Here is a 26466-nt window from a genome sequence, read left to right as displayed (position 1 = left end):
AAATGGCAGAGTAGTTACAGGGCTTGGTTCCCTCAACTTTCTTCTGCTTCTGCCATCTCACCAGGTGCATCTCAGGAACAAAAATTCCCAATGTCCAAAATTCACTGATGACCCTCGGTCAGGACACACAATGTGCACACAATATATCTTCAAATTCATGCAAAATTATCTCAAAATTCACTTAAAGGTTCAACTGAACCCCATTAACCAAACCTTTCTGGATACTACTTTCCAGAAATGTACAAATATAATTATGAAAGTTGACCAAGAGGAGTGCTTTTTTCATTTTTTGCCATCTTTGCTCTTTATTCATTTTTTTGTTTTTAACTATTTTTAACAATGTGTAACTGCCCCCTCCCCAATCACCGGGACTTGGGAATGTAATAAATAACTTTTTCAATTCCATTTAAAATAGTAAAGATAGCACTGCATTTTAGAATTATTAACAAAGGAGTAAAAATTTCTGTCTTGGGCTGCTTATCCTGTTATCCAAATAAAGTTCTGAGTCTATTTTGTTTTTTAAACTTTCCATTAGCTTTTGCTTTTATTTTGTTTTAAATAATAATATAGTCCTTAGAGCCCATGCACAATTCCTTTTAAGTTTTCACTTTAACATTCTGCCTCTGTTTCCCGTAAGAAAAATGTTTTATATGAAAGCAAATTTAACCTTTTGAAAAAGTTCATTTACTGTTATGTTTGGTATTAGCTTTCCGGGAGAAGGAGAATAGAGTGGGCTTTTTTAGAATGGTACACCTTCTGTTTTCAATACTGGGCATGAAAAAAAGGCATGTGTAATAAGTCAGAAATAAAATATTGTGCCAAAAGACTCTCCCTGCATGAATTTGGCATATGAGTAAATGAGTAAGTGGTTTAGAATAACTCTCCTTTCTAAAAGCCAAGAGCTGGGCTTGATGTATCCAGGAGCATGCTGGTAACAAATAACACATTGAATCCCTTGGCCATGAGAAAATGTCAAACTGTCCTTTGATAGATGGCTATGCTCATATAACTAGCGGAGTGCAGGAGAGAAACATATGAACATTAAAAGATTAATCCCACTGAAGGGAAAAGAAAGGCTGAATTGAGCTTTAATTAACCCCCCCCTCTTGCTTAATTAGTCTTTTCATGGGTTATTGGCTCTTGATTGCTGAAGTCTAAGTATTATTATCTTTGTTCTGTGAATAGTGACACAACAATGCTATGTCACAGTTCTGTATGTATGCATGCATGTATACACCCCCACATGCACACATTCACACCCACACACGCACCCCTTTAGTATAGAGAGCCTAACTAGATGTGATGTGAAATATGGATAGGTGTTTAGCTTACTGAATTGTTCTTCTTTAAATAGCATCTGTGAGCCATCAGCAATACATCCTGAAAATGATTTGTAACACTTTTAATCCATATTATAATGTGGGATAAATTCCATCTTCAGAGGTGCTATTAGCCGTATGACATTTCCCCCCTTCCTGCTAGATAAAAGCTAGATGAAGCTGAAGATGGATATTTTGCCCAAAAGAACCTCTTCAAATGTAATGCTTATGTAAGCACATTCACACTCACTCATAGAAGAGAGAAAACTATTTCAGTACCATATTTTAATGGAAAAAATATGTTTATTTTTGGAAGTAAAAACTAAAAGCCTCTTCCAGGAAACCAACTTGTGAAACTTATTTTCAGTGAGCACAGGATGTCCCTACCTTTAGCATTATCCTGGCACTTATATTTCATTAATGTGTCCTCTTCAATTAATATGCAAATGAATGAAATCTGTAATGGGAATAAGCATTAAAGCCATGACGTCAGAAGGTGTGGCGATGAAGAAGAGTTGTCTGCATGTTGAATGATCCTGCAAATGGAACAATTTTTTGAGAAACAAAATGCAGATTTCAAAATATCTTTGGAAAAATATTGATATATTAGCTATAACCTCAGATCAGCAATCTATGTCCTGGTAACTTCTCTAGATTTATCTACTTCATTATACAGGAACTTGAAGATGAACTAAAAACTTCAGTTTCACAAAAAGCCAGTTTACATGGTTGTCCCAGTTTGATCTGTTTGTAGTTGAAAAAACTAATATTTCTAGTGGTTTCGGATCATGGTATTTAAAGGGATAGCTCTTCCATATATTGCTGTCCATATGCTAAGTTCATCCTCTCAAATGCAAGTCTGAATGTTTTCCCATTCTGATCTGTAATAAGTATCTTCTTAGTAATCTCACCTGATCTAGAAGGCCTTCCTCAGAGAGGTTGCCTGGCATCTATTTTATTATCTTTCCAATGTCAGGCAAAGAGGTTTTTATTTTCCTAGGCCTTGGTGAATATATTAATGTTTTGAAATTTGCATCCTGCACATGAGGTTTTAAATTAACCTGACTACTTTAATATAATTTTTTTACATATCTATCTATCTATCTATCTATCTATCTATCTATCTATCTATCTATCTATCTATCTATCTGTTTAAGAAAATTAAAAATATGAACCCTGGGAGTATTCATGGTGAGAAATAAAATGATCACCAGGGTAATAAAACTATAAAATTTATTAAAAAAGCGCCTAGCTTTCGCCGTCACCTGCCGGCATCCTCAGGGCTAGTACGCCAGGGAGTGAGAGAGTCATTTTTATAGATGTACTAAAGTCTGCGCACGACTCCTCGACCTCGTCATCGGGCCTAATTGGTATGACTGCGCACGGCTGATCTGTTCCTTCCCGTTCATTTCGGTCACATGTTCATCCTCATCCATCCTTCTTTCCCCCAATCTTGGGGTGGGTGGGTAAATGCCTCTGTTACTGCACTGGTCTCTATGTTTTAACTCTTCCCCCTCGGGGTCAGGTGGCAGTATACATCTCGTGTTTATTTTGCAATTCCCCTTCGTCCCGTTGTTCTTCTTGCGGCAAGTTTTTCCTTTGGTTTGAAAACATCAAAACCAAAGGAAAAACTTGCCGCAAGAAGGACAACGGGACGAAGGGGAATTGCAAAATAAACACGAGATGTATACTGCCACCTGACCCCGAGGGGGAAGAGTTAAAACATAGAGACCAGTGCAGTAACAGAGGCATTTACCCACCCACCCCAAGATTGGGGGAAAGAAGGATGGATGAGGATGAACATGTGACCGAAATGAACGGGAAGGAACAGATCAGCCGTGCGCAGTCATACCAATTAGGCCCGATGACGAGGTCGAGGAGTCGTGCGCAGACTTTAGTACATCTATAAAAGTGACTCTCTCACTCCCTGGCGTACTAGCCCTGAGGATGCCGGCAGGTGACGGCGAAAGCTAGGCGCTTTTTAAATAAATTTTATAGTTTTATTACCCTGGTGATCATTTTATTTCTCACCATATATATATCTTTAATTTTAGTTTTAAGAAATGTTATAGTAGGGTTGCAAATTGCCCTGGAGTGATTCTGATAATGCAGATTTTTAAAATTAATAGTTTTGCATGATCAGAACCACCCATTTATTTTATATAAATTATTTTATATAAATGAGTCACTTTTGCAGTGAAGTTTAAATGGTAATCTAGACACAATGCAGAAGAAAAGCTCTCATTTATTTATCTTTTATACAGGCACAGTAAACAAATACAGATAGAATCTTTTTATCTCTCACAAACACATCACAGTAGAAAGACAAAGTGATTCATTGTCTCAGAAACAATATCCAGTCAGGTCTGAATTAAAAAAAAAAACAATGAACAAAAATGTCAGAGAAATATGGCATGTTTAGGTCAGTAGGACTCACTTCTAGGTAAGTAATTATAGGATTGCAGGATCATGTGGCAATATCATTTACTAAAGATAGCATTGGAGAATTGTTCTAGAAAGTTTTGCATACATTTTTAAATTCATTCTGGTACTTGAGCATCAACAGTCACATCTTTGTTTCTATTGGTTACATATGTTTTGTTATGAACTTGATTAACGATTAACTTGGCCACATTCATGCTTTGAAGCAGCAGATCTGTAGGTTGCATGTGACACATAATTCATTATATCTGGGAATGTATTTTGTAGCATAGCAGGATTTTCTCACGTTTCCATCCCTTTACTCTGCATATGCACAAGGTCTGCATGAAGTTTCAGCAGCATCTCCATCTGGAATGGATCAGGAAATACCGCAGCCCAACAGTGATAGATGGCATGTGAACAAAACATTCAGAATTATTGTTGTCAAATACTGTAAACACTATGCATAGATGGAATCAGTGATGTAAACCAGATCAGACATTTATTTATCTCTATATTTTATAAACTTTATTGATAAATTCCAAATGTGCAGAAATAAAAATATTAAATTAATACTTTTTAAAAAAATCTAAGCCTGTGAGTCAAAAAAAATCAAAGCAGACAAATACATGTTTTGAGGAATACTTAGAGAAGTATCTTTTCGACTATTTGAAGAATAACAATACAGAGTATCATTAAATAAGAATAACCAGGATCCAAAAAACACTTCTGTGCTTTTGTAAATGTGTACTGGTGCCAATTCTATGTTCTTTTTCCTTTGTATCTGAAAGTGTTTTCCTTGATTTTACTTTTAAAAAAGGGATTTGAGCAGGGAATTTTGGGAAACAAGATATGAAAGCATTGTTGATAAAATGTCCTATTTTAAGATGGATCGTTCAGCATTAAAAGGGCAATCATTTATTTGAAAGGAATGCAGGTCAAGTCAAATTTAACAATAAAGAAGGAACTTAGAAATTGTTCACTGAATAGGTGCAAATATTATCAGTTTTTCCACTCTGGGGAGAAACATTATTCCTGTTTATTGTTTTTTAGATTTGCATCAGATATATATATATGAGTATATTCAATTTGGTAGTAATGGAGGCAAGAAATATAATGACGGCCTATTGCTGAAACAGCTGAAAAAAATGGGCTTTCAGGGAAGTTTGTGGAATGCCTGTAGCTCCACTTTTGCCACAATTCATGACTTTGACAATTTCTCTAATTACATACAATCATTCTGTGCAAGTTAAAATATCAGTGTTTTGCAATTCAAGGATTGTTTAAAGAAATTGAGATTTCCATAGAGATTAATAATAATTACCATGCCTAGAACGTGTTCAAAGTCTTCCCTATGTGAGTTACATCTGTCATTATTTATCAGCAACAGAGTAGCAGCAACAGTGAAAAACAACACAATGATAATCCAGAACAATATTTCTCAACATCAGCAACTTTTAGGCTGTGTGGACTTCAACCCTCAGGATTCACCAGCTAACCACTACAGCTTAAAGTTGCCAAGATTAAGAAACACTGATTCAGAAATAAAGTGCCCAACCACATTGCATGCATAGTCTTATGGGTGAAATAGCCTTACTGTTTGAACTGGAAGAAGTTTCAGGAGCTTCCCATTCAAACCTTGTTTGAGCAATGAACTCTTCCTGACCTCTGATATGTTCCAGTCCTTGGTTTTTCTTTGTTCATTACCTTCAACTTGCTCCATGATCCTATCTTCTGGCTTGAAGTTCTGTTCCATCCTAAGCATGGCTTAGTTTCCCAAATCTTGTTAGCTGTCTGCTTACCGCTGGAAAGTGCTGAATGAGAAAAACTTTAATTATTTGCATATTACTTTTTAGCACAGCAGCCCTCCAACCTTTTGGACTGGTTCCATGGAGAGTTTTTTCCGTGGACTGGAGGGGTGTGGTTTTGCATGCTGCCTGCATCCCACGGATAGGACTTTGCTTGTTGCACAGCCCAATTTCTGGCATGCTGCTGCCCAGTGCCAGTCCATGGACCAGGGATTGGGACCCCTGTTTTAACAAAACTTCAGTGTAGCTCATAAAAGCATGCCAAATAATAAAATTCAAACCCAACTCAGCATGGCACTTTGAAGTCCTTTCTTGTTACATTTTGCTTTTAGCATCTCTTTATAAGTGTATATAGAAAGAAGGTAACTATTGCAGTTTACTGATCTAGGATCGTTCCTTTTCAGTCTTTTGGCTTTGAGGAAAAAAGCTATTTTAAAAAATGGTCAGTTAATTACTATTCATAATGCAAATGCTCTAGTCATGTTTCAAAACCACAAAGGTTTATTGGTTTTGAACATTTATTGTTTTGCTTATCTGGCAGAAGAGTAGTGGTTTATAATCTACTAAGGAAAAAAAAACACATCTTCAGCACATAGGAAGAGAACTGCTAATTATCTTGCATTATTTATGGTAGTGGTGCTTAGGATGTAGACCAATAAGCAATTTCCCAAGATGCAAGGAATACCTCACTACTTTTTGAATGTTAGCCCAGAGAGTTGTGGAATTTGTATAGCTTCCTATGATCCCTCCTAATCTTTTTAGGACTCTATTAAGCAGGACATGGAACTGTGTTTATATCTTCCTCATTTCTCTCCTTGCTCTGGACTTGAGAGAAGGCCTTGAAGCAAGAACAATTTCCGCACTAGCAACCTGGAGGTAGTTTCTGTGAGTATTACTACTACAGTCATTGCCTCTTAAAATGTTTGGGTGATTTTTTCAGCTGAACAATGAAAACAAACCCACAAAGGAAACAGTCAAAATCTGAAAATCCATTTATCTTTACACACTTTCAAGTTAGAAAAGCAGAGTCTAGTTATGATAGAAACACTTACTATGCCAATTCAAGGAACTATTAAGAGAAAATGTCATTTCTGATTTAATTCTAAGAATTGTTCAGTATGTTTTGCAAGATGTGTTACCAAACCATTAGGAAGCAATGAACACAAAGTAAGTTTACCATCACTTGGTAAGTTTTCATGTCAATACATTTTGGAAAACATTTTAAAAATATTATTTCTCCATTCTAGACACTTAATTATTAGTGCTGTGACTAATTCATAAATTGGAAAACAGATGCTTGTGATTCATTACTAAGTATCAGTTGAATCAGCTGACTCTTAGGTGCTCTCACTTCAGCTAATTCCTGCAGTACCAACTAAGACTCAGTCTGGTCAAGATCTTCATCTTCTGTATGCATAAAATTTGTGTGCATTTGTCTGATGATTCATGAAAAAATAAAAATTGATAAAAAATATACAAAAAAGCATCGTTCAAAGATTTCCCAGATGCTGCCCACCTAATTACATTTAAAAGCTCCTATGAGTAAATGGGGACAAAGTCTTCAAAATGATTTTTACTGATTAAAAATATATTGAAGCAGATATACATAAATTGACTTAGCTCTGACCAACATCCAGCTAATGCCAATCATTATTCCCATCAATATGCACATAGATACCTAAGGCATTCTTTAAAAATAAAAATAGTAGATGGCTGCTTCTTTTTAAGATAAACTGGAAGTACTGGGATAAACTGGGAAGCTCAAGATGGTGGCAGAGAGCCACGTTGCCTTTTGGTGGTTGTGATCAGTCATGCCTGCCATGGAAAACAATCTGAGTAATGTCCATGGCATGTTCCCAAAATTCCAAATGCCCCATCATGAAAATGAATTGTCTTCAAAATTAAATACACAATTCCAACTAAAAGCAACATTTCTCGACCCTGATAGCTCGTGATTTAACTCTGCACTGCAACAAATTCATTCTATTGCTACTTTTAACACTTTAAGGATAACTAAACTTCAGTTTGACGCTCTTCTGATATCATTGTTGGCTCTCATTTGGACATTTTAAACTTTACTAAGACAATGAAAACACTTCTGTTAGAACCAGGGCTTTTTTTCTCCTAGAACGCCCAGAACGGAGTACCAGCACCTTTTTTGGATGGAACCTTGTAGGGTAGGCAAGGCAGGTTGTATGACATGTGTGAATTCTGACACTTTTTTTTTTATAGAAAAAAAGCACTGGTTAGAACTATTAAAGCATTTCTATTTTTAAAAATTCTTTGTTTTGTTGACCATCCAACAATTTCAACTCTCTAAACAGAAAGTATAAACTGAAGGAAGTTCCTTTTTGTCACATACAATGTATTTTAATTCACTCCTCAGCTTTTTTATGCATATTAAATTTTTCTCAATCTGCTCCATAGGCTTTACATCAACAACTTGGGATGCCAAGTGAGAACTATGATATATTGATCACCTGAAAGAAAAACCACTTGACGCATAAGTCAGTGTTGATTCTTGAACACATAAGGTGATATAAAATATGAAAATGCTACTTTTAAAAGGATGGGATCAATGGATGAATATGCATAATCATCAAACTTATAGTACATGTATATCACAAACATTGAATAAAATCAAATGTTATGAGTTTGGAGGTATACATTGTTAAATGGAAAAAATAAAATCATATTTCATCTCATTCTAGCTAAATCCAAAGATGTATTATAATGTAGTCATTATAATGTAGCACAATGACTCATGGAAAGTTATGAAAATGAGTGTGGTACCATTTGAGATCCCTGAAATAATCTTCTTCCATGCTAAACACACTTTTACTTAACATACTGTAAGAATTCTTTTCTCCAGAGTGTTCTCTCAAAGAGTCATCTGAGATTCTAAATGGGTATTTTGGGACCTTTTAACTTAGTCTATAAAAAGGCTGTGGCAATAAAATCCTGTAAGACCTCTCTTGAAATATCACAATTATATAACAAAATAAAAGGAACAATTGTTGAAAGGGATTGCAATTTTTAGACCAATTAATTTTCTCACATATTAATGTTTCATCAAAGATAGAGTAGGAAAAAGATGGAAGAACTACCCTTGGTGATGTCAGAAAGGTGCAGGTTGATGATGTGGGAAGAAACATATTTTTTTTTTACAACTGATAATTGAATTCTATATTTTTCTGACTAGGTAAATAATGGCCTTGGTTACTGGGCAAATTTTGTTTAGAAAGGAAATAACTATGATTCAATACAGCTATCAAGACAGCTGACGACTGTAAAAGGAAGAAGGCAATAGGTCAAAAGCAGAGGAGATTTGATGGGGAAATGTAAAGCTTTATTGTGTGGCTTTTGGCACACTTTCTATGGGACATTTCCTTTCAGGTTGTTTTGAGGACAGAACAATGCAAGGGTACTTGGTGGCACATCAGCCTTATAAATAAATGATGTACTATATTCAAAAAAGACAAAAAGGGGTATGTTTGAATTGTGGGTTTTCCAAGACAGGATCTTCCTTTCCCTGGTCTTTAACAAAAATATGATTTGTTTATTTTGTTTCTTGAATATTTTGAGAACACTTTGTACCACCTTCATTTTTACATGCATTTTTCAGAATATATGCAAAGTGGATGAGTCACACAGCATGAATTGACTACATGCATACTTCACAGAATTCAACTGAATGTACTTTCATCTAAAACCACTGTTGTATATAAAATCACTCATAGGATTGAGAATTACTGTAAACTGCCTGCTCAGCGATCAAGATTGCTGTTTCCCATTATTAGGAGCAACACAACATTCCTTCTACTTTTTTTCACCCTACCACACTCTACTTCATCTACTTTTCTTACTCCCATTGTGCACTGCTGCTATACAACAGGTCCTGACAATATAAGCAGTCATTCCTAGAGGGAACTATGATTGATCATAGAGTTCTTTTACAGCACCTGTTAATATATGGCCAGTGACAATTTTATCATCCATTTTAGCAGATGCTCAAGAATTTTGTGATGTTGTAAAGGCTACTCACAGAAGTTGTCAGAAGGGCTGCCAATATTTTTTAGAGCACAAATAAACTTGTAACATCGGTACTGTGTTGCATTTATTAACCTCATACTCAAGTTGGCATGGTTCTACCTGATTGAATATATGCCATCAAGTCTGTGTCAACTCTTAGTGATCACATAGTTAAATTTTCTCTAGGATGATTTGTCCCTTGTCTGACCCTTCAGCAGATGGTGCACCTATTACTACTGTGATCAAGTCTATCCACATTGCTGCTGGTCACCCTCTTCTCTTTCTTTGCACATTTCCCAGCATTATGGTTGTCTCAAGGGGTCACTGCTAATGTATCCAAACAAAGGTAATACAAGCCTAGTCATGTGTACTTTGTGTGAGAGATCTTAATTGATTTGTTTAAAAATCATATGTTTGTTTTCTTGGCTATCCAAAGTATTCTCAAGTCTTCTCCAACAAAGTTCAAAAGCATCAATACTCTTTCTACTCTGCTTCCACAGAGATTCATAGGGAAAACAATTGGTTCTGATCTTAGTAGATTTAGACACATCATGGCTTCTAACTATATTTTTCTAGGCCTTCACTGCTACCTTAATATGTGCTTGGCTGTGGCATATTTCTTGACTGCTGGTTCTTTTACTGCTGATAATTGATCCTAAACAGCAGAGCTATCCACAACTTCAATGTCTTCATTGTCAGTTCTCAGGCTGGTTACTTATCTGTTGTCATCCCTTGTATTTGTTTTTTTTTTTAATAAAAGTTAAGATATTTCTTTTAATGAAAGTTAAGATATTCAGTGAAATTCATCTGCATTTTCAACTATCAGAAAAGTATTTTAGATGATTTTATACATTGATATTTTTATTAATTTAAAAAAAATTAGAGAGGGAGGTTCAAATAAAGAAGTGTGGTCCACCAAAATGTCTAATTCTCAAGTGTCATTAACTTGAATAAGATAATTTATTTTATGTTCTGTATTCTCCCACTGAAATAGATGGCTTTCAAAATGCTTTGGCTGGATTATACTTAGTTTTTTTTGCAGGCTGCTTTAAGAACCTTGATAAGAAATGAGCAACACCAACTACAGGAACTCTTATCATCTGTCCATCCATCTCTTTATCTATCTTCCAAAAGATAAAGTGAGGTTAATTTGCCAGATACTAACAAAATAGTGAGCAGGCTAGAAGTTGTGTTGCAAGAAACAGAACCCAAAAATGTTCTCTCTGTTCCATTCCAGCTTTCTCATAGTTTCTTTCCTAATCCCATGAAATAAACAGTGTGAAAACAAGGTGCAAGTCTTTGTAAAGCACCTCTTTGCTCTGTGTAGCCATTCCACATCAACGTGCTTTGGTTTTTCAGGTGGTTTAAATCAAACAATGCATTATTCATACAACATAATATACATTCTCAGGCCTTCCACAAAGGAAATTACTTTTAGCTACTTCTGAGACTTCATCCTGTTTAAGAAAATTATCTGGAGTCTCTCTTCGAAATTTTAATTGCCTATGATTCAGTTGAGGAACTTCTAAGAATGGGCTGCTTTCTGAAATGTAACCTGAGAGCCAATTTAACTTTTTACATTGAAAATTGAACATAATTACACCATGCAAAAGATTTTGATGTTGTAACTGAGTACGAAGAAAATTTGGAATGACAAAATAATAGCACGAGAAACAATTGAATCTTGGTCATGCAGAATTGATGTGCAGACATGTTCAACAGATTCTAGTTACTTTAGCATAATGCTTCACTTTGGTTTGTAGGTCAGGCTAGCGTTTTTTTTTTAAAAAGAAAACTATAGATAAGAGAAATTTATGCATGAAATGTGGGAAGATTAATATCCTATCTGTGAGTACCAAACATAGGGCAATCCCAAAGGTTTTTTTTTGGAGTCAGAGAGACTCTGAACAGAGCTTCTGTGTACATAACTAAAAGACTCAGGGGGATTTTCAACCAGTACAATAGATATACATACTTTAAACCCAAAAATATACTAAGGTAGAAGCTTGTCCATCCTAAGGATAAAATACCTAGACACAAACTGAGCAATGTGATATATGCAGTACAATGCAGTTAGACATGTGCAGAGCTGTATATTAGAGAAACAAAACAACCACTTCACAAATGTATGACACAAAATAGGAAAACAAACCCATCAGGACAAGATTCAGCAGTCCATTTGCACTTGAAAGACCAAGGTCACTCTTTTGAAGACAACAAAGTCCACATTCTGGACAGAGATGACCAACGGTTTGAAAGAGGGCTCAAAGAGGCCATCCACATTAAGATTGAACACCCTCTCTCAACTGAGGGGGAGGGATATGACACCACCTATCTCCTGTTTATAACACAGTCCTTTCAGCAGTTCTAAGAAGGTTCCACACCTATTTGCACTATTCAGGTGACCCTGAGAGCACAGAGAAACCTCCAACTGGCCTCAACAACTCTCAGAAAGAGTGCTAACAACCAGATGACTACAAGGATTATAAATCCTTTCATTCTCCACCATTCATTCAGAACTGAAACTTTTTGGATGAGAAATGAAACATTTTCAAGCAAAAAACAAAGAAAGTCAGTTGCCTTTTGAAAAAACACTTTTGGGACAACCATGACCTGGATGACTGAGAATCTCCATAGAAATTAGAGAATATGGTAAGCACTAACTCTGTTGAAGGAGTGTTTCTCCCTTTAGAGAATATCCAATGAATTGCTGGCCTTAGTCTCCAACAAATTAAGGGATCTAAGGTATCTGAAATGAACAGAAGCACTCAAGGGACATAATACAGAAAAAATATTTTGGAAGTGGAGCATAATAATATGTCCTTAAGTTGCTTTGGCAGTGTGGAGAATGGAATGGAATGGAATGGAATAGACTAGAATAGAATAGAACTCTTTATTGGTCAAGTGTCATTGAACACACAAGGAATTTGTCTCTGATGCATAAATTCACAATGTACATATAAACAGCAAGTAATAGATCATAGATCATAAATCACAGTTACAATAATTATAAGTTACAAACAACAATTGATAAATCATAAAAAACCAATAGGAGAAAATAGTAGGAAAGATGAGAAGGTGAGAAATCAGGCAATGCTGTGGGAATTAAGAGTTCAGCATGGGAGAAAAACTATCTTTGTGTCTAGTTGTTTTGGCATGCAATGCTCTATAGCAGCATGTCCAGGATGCAAGAGGTCTGTAGATATTTTCTCAGCCCTCTTTCTAGTTCATGCAGTATGCAGATCCTCATGGAAGCCAGGCTGGTTGTGATTGTTTTTTTCTGCAGTTCTAACTATCTGTTGAAGTCTGTACCTGTCCTGTTTGACTGCTGTGCCAAGCCAGAAAGTTACTGAGGTAAGAATGACAGACTCAATAATTCCTTTGTAGAATGACATCAGCAGATACTTGGGCAATCTGAGTTTTCTGAGTTGATACAGGAAGAACATTATTTGTTGTGCCTTTTTAATGATGGTTCTAATATTAGGTGTCCATTTCAAGATCTTGAAGATAATAGAAGCTAGAAATATGAAGATTTATACTGTTGACACTGATACTGATCAACAATATCAAAAGAGGATGATGTCCACTTCTGCCCTCCAGTTGGCTGCCTGTTTTGGCAATAGGACAACCCAGTTGTGCACATAAACCTTGAACTTCAGATTGGCTCATGAGAACTGATCTCTTTCTAGTTTGTTATATAATAAGTTTATCTATCTATCTATCTATCTATCTATCTATCTATCTATCTATCTATCTATCTATCTATCTATCTATCTATCTATCTACCTACCTACCTACCTACCTACCTACCTACCTACCTACCTACCTACCTACCTACCTATCTATCTATCTATCTATCTATCTATCTATCTATCTATCTATCTATCTATCTATCTACATTTGTTGTTGTTGTTGTTAATTGCGAAGTCGTGTCCGACCCATCGCGACCCCATGGACAGTGTTCCTCCAGGCCTTTCTGTCTTCTACTATCTTCTGGAGTCCCTTTAAGCTCACGCCTACTGCTTCAGTGACTCCATCCATCCACCTCATTCTCTGTCGTTCCTTTCTTCTATTGCCCTCACTCTTTCCCAGCATTAGACTCTTCTCCAGTTAGTCCTTCTTTCTTATTAGGTGGCCAAAGTACTTGAGTTTCAACTTCAGGATCTGGCCTTCTAAAGAGCAGTCGGGGTTGATCTCTTCTAGGACTGACCGGTTTGAACGCCTTCGCAGGAGTCTTCTCCAGCACCATAGTTCAAAGGCCTCAATTCTTTGGCGCTCAGCCTTTCTTATGGTCCAACTTTCACAGCCATACATTGCAACTGGGAAAACCATGGCCTGGACTATACGCACTTTTGTTGGCAGGGTGATGTCTCTGCTTTTTAGTATGCTGTCTAGATTTGCCATAGCTTTCCTCCCCAGGAGCAAGCGTCTTTTAATTTCTTGGCTGCAGTCCCCATCTGAGGTGATCTTGGAGCCCAGAAAAATAAAATCTGTCACTACCTCCATTTCTTCCCCATCTATTTGCCAGGAATTGAGAGGGCCGGATGCCATGATTTTGGTTTTCTTAATGTTGAGTTTCAAGCCAACTTTTGCACTCTCCTTCTTCACCCGCATCAAGAGGCTCTTTAGTTCCTCTTCACTTTCTGCCATTAGCGTGGTATCATCTGCATATCTTAGGTTGTTGATATTTCTCCCGGCAATCTTAATTCCAACTTTTGTTTCATCTAGCCCTGCCTTTCTCATGATGTGCTCTGCATATAAGTTAAATAGGCAGGGCGACAGTATACAGCCTTGCCGGACTCCTTTTCCAATTTTGAACCAATCAGTGGTTCCGTGTCCAGTTCTCATTGTTGCTTCTTGACCCATATATAGGTTTCTCAAGAGACAAATAAGATGGTCTGGTACTTCCCATCTCTTTAAGAACTTGCCACAATTTGTTGTGATCCACACAATCAAAGGCTTTAGCATAGTCAATGAAGCAGAAGTAGATGTTTTTCTGGAACTCCCTAGCTTTCTCCATGATCCAGCGTATGTTGGCAATTTGATCTCTAGTTCCTCTGCCTCTTCGAAATCCTGCCTGTACTTCTGGTAGTTCTCGATCCACATACTGCTGGAGTCTAGCTTGTAGGATTTTAAGCATAACTTTACTAGCATGTGAAATGAGTGCAATGGTGCGATAGTTTGAACATTCTTTGGCATTGCCTTTCTTTGGAATTGGAATGTAAACTGACCTTTTCCAATCCTGTGGCCACTGTTGAGTTTTCCAAATTTGCTGGCAAATTGAGTGTAGCACTTTTACTGCATCGTCTTTTAAGATTTTGAATAGCTCAGCTGGAATACTGTCACCTCCACTAGCTTTGTTGTTGCTCAGATTTTCTAAGGCCCATTTCACTTCACATTCTAGGATGTCTGGTTCGAGGTCAGTGACCATCTCATTGTGGTTATCTGGGACGTTAAGCTCATTCTTGTATAGTTCTTCTGTGTAGTTTTGCCATCTCTTCTTAATCTCTTCTGCCTCTGTTAGGTCCCTGCCATTTTGGTCCTTTATCATGCCCATCTTTGCATGAAACGTTCCCTTCATATCTCCAATTTTCTTGAAGAGATCTCTGGTCCTCCCTATTCTGTTGTTTTCTTCTATTTCTTTGCACTGTTCATTTAAGAAGGCATTCTTATCTCTTCTAGCTACTCTCTGGAATTCTGCATTCAATTGGGTGTATCTTTCTCTTTCTCCTTTGCCTTTCGCTTCCCTTCTTTCCTCAGCTATTTGCAAAGCTTCCTCAGACAGCCATTTTGCTTTCTTGCATTTCTTTTTCTTTGGGATGGTTTTAGTTGCTACCTCTTGTACAATGTTGCAAACTTCCATCCATAGTTCTTCAGACACTCTGTCTATCAGATCTAATTCCTTAAATCTATTTGTCACCTCTACTGTATATTCATTAGGAATATGATTTAGTTCATACCTGAGTGGCCTAGTGCTTTTCCCTAATTTTTTCAATTTAAGCCTAAATTTTGCAACGAGAAGCTCATGATCTGAGCCACATCTATCTACATACCTGTCTCATATACATGTCTCTGGGTAACTCACACAATTAAAAAACCCAAAATGATTACAATAGACAACTAAAATGAAACCAATAAAGCAATTAAAATAGTTTTAAACTTAATTTGCAGGAAAGTACAATCCATACAATGACTAACAATACAACTGGCTAATAGGCTTTATGCTACCACTAGATCCTTAGGCACCACTGGATTCCTCTTGCCACTATTAGATCCCCTGACAAAGCCATGTCTTGAGAAACTTTTCAAAGGCCAGCAGAATCATGTACTGTAATACATAATGATTATGCCAAATCCTAACTGTTTGGATTGCTTATTTTTCTATAAGTTTTATTGCCAATATAGCATTGATGCTATTTTTATGTTGCTGTTCATTTCAAGTGAACAATATAATTTATGCTATTCTTCATTTGAAACCTTCTCAGTTGTTTTGGTTAAAATGTTAGAGATTAGTGGCTTAAAAGTAAATGGATATTGATGGTGTGGGGCATCTTCACAAATGACTTTTTATGGCTGCAAGATGGACTATGCAGAAGAATTGTAGAATAGCTTTTCCCTGGGATGGAAAGTGAAAATATATTTATCTGGAGTATTACAACATTGGCATCAAACCAATTTAATCATTCTTCATATGTTTCTGTTTTAAACAGTGAATGACTTCAAAATGTCTGTTGTCCTCCATAATAGTTTAACAAAAGGATGTGGTTTCAAAGAAGCCAAGAAAAAAGTGAAAGAAAAGGTGTATGTACTCAAACTAATTCCCACTGAATTCAAGTGGGCATAATCCTGGGAAACCAAATATGAGATTGCAAACTAAATAGATCCAAGCTGGCTGTCTCATGGGAGTCATGTGAAGAATCAGTTGCTGATCTTTGCTTCTTGAAGCTTTCCTGTAACTTGAGACTCCAGGGGTCTCTCATCCTCCACACCAGTGAGGAGTATGCAGGGGTATGCAGTAATTCCAATCCTGTTTCCTATGCCCCTTCCATATGTGCAGAATACATGCAAAATAGCATGATTCCAATTATGCTGATCCTTTCCTTTTTATTATTCATTGGCGATCATCTTTATGTGTAGTCTGATGTGAAATATAAAATCACCAACCACAGACGTTATTGGCATACATATTCTGTAGTTTCATATGAATTGCTATTTTTTCTGCTTTGCATTATGATTGCCTGGCTGAAAAATGAATACAAAAACACCCAGAGACATTCCCCTGGAAGCTCCTCCTAAGCAAGCAGCTTGGAAAATGAGCTCATTTAAATGAAAAGAATTGACATAGGGCCTTTCCCCCAGACTAAGCTGGAGTGCTTACCTAGGCATCCTTAGGTTGCCAGAGAACAGTGCTGGTGTGGATTTTGCTGAACTCATTGGTGATCCCTGTCCTCCCTCTGCTCCCAATTACTGACAGTCACCTGATTTCCATCCAAGGTAATGAATAACAATCCTAATATATTTTACATACCCCCTAAGATGTCCTTGGACAGAGTTTGAAAAAAAAAAGGGGCAATACTACTTTAACTCCAGTATAACTAAAGACTGCTTAAGCCTGTTTCACTCAAAGATTAAGATAATATCATGGGGACTCATGAGAAAACAGTTAACAAGGCATGTTTGTTCTATGCTTAGATTCAAGCAGATACATAGACATAAATGGGCATCCAGGGTCTCGCATTCAGAAGGCATCAAATCCCCAAAGACATTTTTAGATACACCAGCAACCAGTAAATTATACAGACCAGTTGCCTGTGGCAAAGAGATTGTACAAAATCCACATATAGAAAAGAAGTATCAAATGTGTGAGAAAGGGAGGAAAGTATAGCCTATGTTTTTCTCCCTCTTCCCTGCTTTCTTGGGAAAAGAATACCCATGTCCTCAGTCTGTCACAGCATTTATCTTCTTGCATAGTTGTGTGTCCTTAGTGATCAATTCAATGCTAGCTCTGGGCTCCCTCAACTGAATAGCTGAATGTGGAACCTGTCATTCTAATTTACTACAGCGCATTTTCCCAAGTTCTGGGAAAATTCTGGGACATTTAAACAGCCTCTGAGTTGAATCACCACATGTTGATCATAGTATTCCTGTCACTGCCATTAGTCTGCCATCATTAGATCTGATAATAACCCTCAAGATAAGAATCTTAAGGAGTCAGATTTACATAGGTTAGCTCACATCTGTTGAATAGGAATGTCACATTGTGTTTTTTTTTTTTTTGTCTTTATATTTTGTTATTTTTCCATCTTGTCTTCTTCCCAACAGTAGTCAGTGCCCCCAAACTGAATCCTTGGATTCAATTCAGTAGAGTTACCTTATGTCCTGGTAAGCTTCAGCTTGGTATTAACTTTTTAAGCTTTGAATATTTTCCTGGATTTTAAGCATATCTTGCATTGAACACAGAGCTAGAGCCTCAAAAGATGGAGTTTTCAGGATCCCTTCAGTTCTTGAGTCTATGATATTAATGATGTAGAAAACTTGATGCAAAAGAGAGAACTAAAATATTTATGCCAGTTTTAATATGTCTCCAATTATTGTCAATTTAAGCAGCAAGCTCATTCATAACCGTCATGTTGAAAAAATGCAGTTCTAAAAGTGTAACTCAAAGCACATGTTAATCTTTTAATTAATATTTAACTGTGGAATGTTATAAAGCATTCTTGTGTCACTGGATTAGCCTTATTTGCTTACATTACGTTCTGCTATGATCTCTCTGAAATTCATAAGGATGATTATGGTTGCGAAGGATACCATTAACAGCTTAAGTGTTCAGAGCAACATAAGACATGCTCAGTACAAGGAAAATAGAGAGACTGAATGATTGTTCTATGAGTTAGGAAAGTCCCTGTTGAATCTAACTTCTGGTACTTGCCAGCTGGCCTTAGAAGAAAGCTGCTCTCTCATTTCCCCTTTAAAATCTATAATGCTGGTTTACCATTGTTACTTGGTTGGCAGATAGAATACTATCCAATCCAATTGATTGTTATTTTATTCCATATGTTTTTTTATAATATTCAAGCTTTCTTGTTCACCACTAAGAATCTGGAGCTGGGATAGGAACCAAGGAATCTTGAAATAATCCTAGACTCCAATCATCATTCTTCAAATTCCTTTCCCTTACTTATTCTTGGCCAATGGGACATTTGCTATTTATTCAGACTTATTTGTGACATTAGTTTTACAATCCCAATGTCTGTCCAAACCAGCTCTAATTGGGATGTGTGAGTCACCAAAAATCTGTTTCATTTTATTGCCTACCTTAGCTGCCCAGTTTTTTTTTACTTTGGTGGGTTTTTAATAGTTTTTAAGTATACTGTATATGAATAAGGTGGGTGAGATATCTCTTTAGTCCATTTTAATAACTCTACCCCCCACATAGTTGCAGGTGCAGGATAACTTTACAAGAAGAATTTTCTGGGGCCTCCAAAAACTCTTGAGTTAGCATGGAATTATTAGGGCTGAATCAAGGAAAAGTGTTTGTGTAAATCAGGGGTAGGCAACCTTGGCTCTTTTATGACTGGTGGACTTTCCCCTGAGGGGAAAGGGAGAGGTTTCTATGCTTAGCCATGCTGGCTCAAGAATTCTGGGAGTTGAAGTCCACGAGTCATAAAAGAGCCAAGGTTGCCTACCCCTGGTGTAAATGATAAAAATTGAATCATGGGAAATGGCAGAAATGCCTTGTTGCTCTGTAGACAATTATTATTGGAAAAAAGTTACTTTGTTCAGTTTTAATATGCTGCAAAAAATGCAGTTGCTACATTTAACTGAAAACTACTACAGTAGTTTTGTTTCATTTGGCTCCCCTGTGTTGAAGATTCATGTAAAAATGAAAATCATAGAAGTCAAAGAGATAAAGAGAAATAACAGTTGCATTTATTGGCATGTGTGTGCATGTGTGTGTATGTGTATGCATGTTTGTGGGAGGAATGAGCTGCATAGGATTGATCCCTCCCTTCCTTCCTCTTATAAATAGAAAATATGTAAAATAACCAATTGGGAAGAAGGAATAATTACTTAAACATAGGAAGGTCCAACAGTTTTGGTTCCCTCTTTTTTAAAGTGACTTTTAAAATTGATTGCTGTGATTGAGACAAGAGCTGCAGACTGAATATCATTTCTCATTTTCTTGAAGCCTGTCTAATAAAATTATATATGGTACACTTGTGAATAGTGAAAGTTGTAACATATTGGTTTTGTGGCCAGCAGGTGGGCTGTTGCTATTGTTGTTTTGTGGCCAGCAGCAGGAAAGAATATAAATGGGAAAAAGAAGTTCAGAAAGCCCTTGGAGGGCAGCTGTTCTGTCACAAGGGCAGATGAGCTGGCTATTAGTCAGGACTATCATGGAGCAGATGGAAGCAGCATTCTGATTGGCCAAAATCGATATAAAATTATTGGGGTTCTAAAGCCCTGAAAGGGATGGGTGGACACAACTTCCTAAGTGTTAGGGAATGTAAAAAGATGGAGAGACATGTTGCCTCTTTTGAACATGTGCTACTTTGAGACACTGAGATAACAAGTGTTTTGGAGTAACTGTAGGAAGCTGGTGGCTGGAGTGAGACATTGCTGTGGGTCATTAGAATAGGCAGAGGGTGAAGATATCAGCCAGGAGTTTCCTGGGAAGAAGTGAAGACCCAGACAGAGGGACGTGCTTTACTAAGGCAGATGGAGACAGAGCGAGGCTGTCCTAGGATGCCAGGAGTTCCAGAAGAGGAGGATCTGGGCAAAAGATGCAGAAGGAGATGTACCATGCAACAGTCCAAATCCCCCAAAACATGAAGAAAGGCTTTAAGCATCTAGTAAAATAAATCAACCTATTTCCCCCCCCTCTCCCCACCCCAGGGGAAGAAGAAAGGAGAGGACTTTGTTGTTGAGCAATGGAGTGAGTGATTGCTAGAAAACAGTGCTGGGGAAAAAGTAGAGAATGCTTTTTGAGAGAGAAGAGGGAGGAAAAGACTTAGGATCTTAGGATCTCCTGCTGTATATTGTTTTTTGTTTTCCTAATTCCACTAAATATTCTTATATGTAATAAGAGAATAAAATAATTTCCACAGTCTCTGTTTCTGGAGAACAATTGTTTTCCTTAAAATCAAGCACATCCCCAGTTGTCATAAGTACCACCAGTCAGGCTGAGGTATAGATCAGTGATTGCACTGGGAGGTAATTATTCACTGTGTGGTGCTATTATCTCCTACTATTGGAGATCTACCTCTGCCAGATCTGAGTAGGGCACCACTTGAACTTCTTGAACTTGTGCTTGAACTTCAAATTAATGCACTCATACAATAATCATATCAAGAGGCTCCATATAAGTATAGAAAATCAAAAATGTACTTCCTGGCCTGACATCTAATATTAAACTGTGGATCAGCCTCTCTTCTGAGAACCATAAGTTGAGCCCAGATATCTACAAGGCACTTCTATACATCAAAAGGGTAAGAAATAACTTTAAAAAATAAGTGTTTTTTTTTAAAAAGTAGGATGTCTAGTTCTTCGTATATAGGTGTACTGCATGATTAGGGCCATACACAGAGAAAAATAAAAATGTTGAGGACTTGGTCATATATCTTGCCCTACCTCAACAAATGGCAGAGAGGAGCTAGGATTAGATAAGGGCATAATTTTGGAAGTTGGAAATTCTATATCTAAAGTCAGAGCTAAACATTTTACCACCCTTGAAACAATATTGATAATAATTCAACAATTCTCAAGCTACAAAGGACCAACTTTTGATTGATTTCCATGGCTTGGATTGATTACAAAAACATTCAATTCACTACCGTATAGTTGGTTTATAAAATGTTTAGAAATTTTGGAATTAATGAGAAAAATGTTTTTAAACAGTTCAATAAAAAAAGGCAATGAAAAAATAGAAAACAGTACTGATGACAGATACAGAAGCACTTGGAAGAAATAATTTTTCAATGAGACTTTCTGTTTTCCTTGATTTTTAATATGGCTCCGATTTCACTGATAATTTTGAATAAAATGTTATCTGGCTATAATTTGTCAAAACAAGGAACAAAAGACTCACATGTGCTCTGCATGGATGATTTGAAAATATAGTTGCTTTTGGATACAGTTCAAATATTTACTAATGATATCAAAATGGAATTTGGATTGGATAAGAGTACAATGCTGACAGAATAAAAGGGGTAAAAAAGAATGCTTAGATGGTACTGAACTATGGAATTGTGCTAAAATCAAAGTATTTCCAGTGAAAGGAAGTTAGAAATATTGGTGTGTTTTAGAAGCAATATTTTGCATGCTCATGTTACAAAGAAAACCAGTGTTGAATATATAAAACAACTTAGTAAAGTTTTAAAATCAAACTTGAATGGTGGTAACAAAATCAAAGCCATTAATACTTCAGCTGTTCCTATATAGCAGATATTGTTGACTAAGCACATAAGTAGAACCAGATACTTTAGTGTGCAAGATCAAAAAACTTAGGACATACTACAACCCCCTGTAGATTGCTTGTTCTTACCATGGGAAATTGTTGCAGATAAAGCAGATGCTGGAAGATAAACTCATAGGTTTGAATGATTACATAAAAATAAGTAGAAGGATGTTAATAAATTTCTGCAAAGAAAATATTTTGAATCAAAAGTGGTGCATGAAAATGAAGAGTTACAAAAGTGAATGAACCATTGGAAAGCTAAACCTGATCAATATCTGAAAGAAATTGAAGGCAAAGGGAATAGTCATAAAATTTAGCAATGGCTTGAGATTGGATCCACCAAGAAGAAAAACAAAGGGCTTAATTTTTGCAGCTCAAGAAGTAGTATTAGCAACAAATATTTTAAAACTGAACATTAAAAAACAGAAATAAAGCCAAAGTAGATTATGCAGAGAAACATGAGATTGATGACTCAATGTGCTAAACATCACAATAGTTGAAGAAAAACAACTTTTTCTTACAACGTGGCAATACTAGATGAGGTCTAAAGGAACTGGAAAAGATTGGAAAATGTTGATAGTTAATATACAGATATACAGAAATTATAGAATAAACTGGTAATTTTTTTCCCACATAATTATTGGAGCAGTAAGAGCTGTAACAATGGCATTGTTAAAACAGCTGACAAAATTAGAATGAGTTGACTTCACAAATTAAGTATACAAAAGCCAACTTTATTTGAAACCACACACACACACACACACACACACACACACACACACACACACTATGTTATTTGGGCAATTTTCAGGCTTTTGAATAAAGTCTGTCCTTTAATTATCAGAAGAGAGTGTTTGAAGAACTGTCAGCCATGATGTGTTTGAAAAATGAAGAAACAGAAGCAAAATGCGAGCCGCAGACTGGAGACAGCAGTGTGGACCAGTTAGCCCCTAGATTGCTATTCTCCAGCATGATTGGATGGAGAACCCACGGATGGGTTGTCTTAATCTATCTGCTCCAATTAGACTAAATCTGAAATTTAGTACCGCCCCCTCTGTGCCAACTGCACCCCAGTTTTAGACTTAGTCTCTTTGCTCTAAGACGCGTTTTTTCTTCGCTCCTGGAGCAGAAGACTGTGTACTCCTATTTATTTTATTCCCTTTAGCTTAGTGCTAACCATTTTTATTAATAGATTTGATAATTTAAAAAAAAATTTTTTTTTTCCAGTGATCATCCCAACCTGTAGCCTAGCAGGCTGACAGGCTGACAAACCTCCCTTTGGGGGGGGGGGGACTTTCCCTTTCTCCCTTTGAGAGCCTTTCAGCTTCACAATCAGAAGCAAGAGAAATCTCCTACCAGGGGCCGTTCCTCTGCATCAGAGGCTCCGTTCTTCTAACCAGAGCCTGGAGGCCTTAGAGGCAGGGGTAAGCTTGTCAATTGACTGGGGGGCTCCGCAAGCGATGCCGAGGCTCGTCAGGCCTGGAGGGAGACTTTTCTAGGTCCCTCGGCCTCAGCAGACTGCCCCAGCAGCAGGAGAAAGTTTTTGGCATCGATCCAATTTCGGAGCCTGGAGGCCTTACTAGGCCTTGGCTTGCCTCAGCCTCTCTCAGCTCACCTAATTGTAATCCATTCGCTGCGTTAGGAGCCCAAGCGATTCCTCGGAACGAGGGTTCATCGCAGCTTAGGCCTCAGGCCTCAAGGTCTTCTTCTTCTAATGGCCGTTTTTTTGGAATCCATTCGCTGCGTTAGGAGCCCAAGCGATTCCTCGGAACGAGGGCTCATCGCAGCTTAGGCCTCAGGCCTCAAGGCCTTCTTCTCCTAATGGCCGTTTTTTTGGTGCAAACTCTGTGGCCGCCATTTTGAATTGACTCACGGCGGCCATTTTGTAACTGACTGAGGCCCAGACTGCCTGTAGCTCACTCCTGAGGGCAGTGTATGACCACTTGAGGCAGAGGCCTCTAAATTTGTCTGCATCATCTCCACAGCGGATTGCACGGGGGAGGGCCAGCTCGCTCCCAAGGACGCAGTGCCCACCAATCCCCTGCCCACCCCCCTCACGGGCCGAATCATCTCTGCAGGCTCCCTTGGTGAGTTACAGCGCCGAGGGGGGGCGTTTTACCAGAGCAGACTCATCATGGCAGAGAAAACCAACAAGCCGGCCAAGAGGAAACATCAAACAGAGGCAAGTGGAAAGGACACCACCAAGCAAGCCAGGGCAAGCAGGGAAACCAATAATCCACAGATGAGGGAGGAGGAGTCCCAGAGACTGAGAGTGGCCTCCCCAGGTCAGACAGGCACAACGGGAAGGCCCATTTTTGAACCCCTTCCTCACATTGTGCCTCAGCCCCAGGGGCCTGGTCTCCCCCCAGGGGAATTTCCCAACTAGAATCAGCCACAAGGGCGGGCCCAGGGACAGGCTTGACTAGCCAGGACACCCTTAATGTGGGCCCCCAGACCACATTCACCCCCACTGCAGCAGGGCTTCACCCCCCTGAGAACCAGACTCTAATCCCGGACTACCTTCAGTCCATGATAGCTCAGGCTGTGGCTCAATTCATGGCTTCCCATGCCCAACAGCCACCCTACAATCCATGTATCATTCCAATCTCCAGATATCAGGGATGAACTTTCATCAGATCTAGAATCAACAAGGGCTGAACCATCGGGCCTGATTATGTCAGAGGATGAAAGTATCACTTCATCTGACCCCACCCCTCCTGTCGGTCTCTTTGACCATTCACTTTTATTTCCCTGCTAATCAAGGCCTGCACAACTGCAAACCTCCCTCAAGAGCAGGAGGCCCACCTACAACATCCAAGGGTCCCCATGTTAAAAGCAATGGGAGAAGTTAGGATCCCTCTCAAGCCCTGGTGCCGTAGAGAAGACATTATTCAATGTTGCCCCTTCTCTGACCTCCCTATTGGAGGTCCCTGAGATTGATGAGTCATTGAACTCATTGTTTCCCAATGCTAACATTCCTGGGGATATAAATGAGGCACTTAGGGCGGAGGATAAAAAGATTGACTCCGCATTGCGTAGTTCGCATCTGGCATCAGCCTGGGCAACAAAGGCGGCAACGTCCATGACCTTCTTCGCCAGGGCTTCAGCCCTTGGGTTACGTGAGCTCTAGGACAGGATCCCTCCGGACCAGTTCAGAGCTCACCAAAATCTGGGTAAGTTAGTGGCTATGTCCCAGTACCTAGCCGACGCTTCTCTGCACATGGCTAGATACACTGCCGGACCATCGCTGCAGACATCTCAGCATGAAGGCTCCTTTGACCCAGGAATTGGCGAGCAGACACCAAGACCAAGTGGTGTCTGGCCTCTAAACCTTACACAGGTGGACATCTCTTTGGTAAGGCACTAGAACCATACTTAACTGAAGGTAAGGACAACGTAAAACTCTGGTTAACTCATGTCACAGAGCAATTACAGGAGGCTGCCTTTCGACCAGCTCCATCCTGGGACTGGGCCCAGGCATCCCTCTATTCCTTTCAGAGACAAGAACGACAGCAGGATCGTTCAGCATGCAGAAGCAGACCACAGATCCAGGCCAAGCGGCCCCTTCAAGGCCGAGGGGCCGTTCCTCTAAACGAGGCAAGTGATCTCACAGTCTCACTTCCCATAGGAAGCTGGCTGGCCCCTTATTCCAGCACTTGGGCAGTCACCACTACAGATGCCGGCTGGCCCCTTATTCCAGCACTTGGTCAGCCATCACTACAGATGCATGGGTGTTAGACACCGTCATGCAAGGCTTGAGACTAGAATTTTGTTCTCAACCACCTGACAAATTCCGCTCTTGCCCTATCCCAACGAGCAGGTCCAGGGCTGACTTTATGTCAGAGGCCATAGCTCATTTATTACAAATACGAGCAATTGAACCAGTACACAAGACCAAGAAGGACGAGGGTTTTACTCAAACCTCTTCGTCATCCCTAAGACTTGGGGGGCTGGAGGGCAATCTTAGACTTGAAAGGTCTAGACCTTACTTGAGGTATAAGAAGTTTAAGATGCAACCACTTCAATCAATCCTGGCCAGCATCAGGCAAGGTGACTTTCTTACCTCAATAGACCTAACTGATACATTTTTCCTAACCACCGCAAATTCCTCAGATTCAGCTATGCCCAACGCCACTACCAGTACAGAGCCCTACCATTTGGCCTCTCATCGACACCAAGGGTATTTACAAGGTACTGACAGTGCTCACAGTCCACCTTAGACAAATTCCAATCAGAATTCAATGCTATTTAGATGACATACTAATTCAGTCATCATCATTCCGAAATGCTCAGTCAGACCTCGCCCTAGTCATCAAGGTCTTTCAGGAGCACGGGTTTTCTGTTAATTTCCAGAAAAGTCATACAACAACCCGGCTCCTCCATTTGGGCGCTGTTATAGACACGGACAATTGTACGGTCTACCTATCTC

At 38.5% G+C, this 26466-nt stretch overlaps 1 long non-coding RNA gene across 1 annotated transcript in view; it reads right to left on the bottom strand.

Annotated features, from left to right (window-relative positions):
* Positions 1-3565: 3565 nt before the first annotated feature.
* Positions 3566-26466, bottom strand: part of LOC120314540 — a 153917-nt gene continuing 131016 nt past the window's right edge. The window contains exons 4-5 of the long non-coding RNA XR_005558475.1: positions 5448-5554; positions 3566-4109 (exon numbers count right to left, since the gene is read on the bottom strand). This is a non-coding gene — a long non-coding RNA (uncharacterized LOC120314540). The remainder of the gene's footprint in view (positions 4110-5447; positions 5555-26466) is intronic.

Source organism: Crotalus tigris, unplaced genomic scaffold, assembly GCF_016545835.1.
Source record: "Crotalus tigris isolate CLP2741 ecotype Arizona unplaced genomic scaffold, ASM1654583v1 scf7180000018941.1685476, whole genome shotgun sequence".
Taxonomy (NCBI): Eukaryota; Metazoa; Chordata; class Lepidosauria; order Squamata; family Viperidae; genus Crotalus; species Crotalus tigris.
This window is presented reverse-complemented; position numbering and strand designations above follow the sequence as displayed.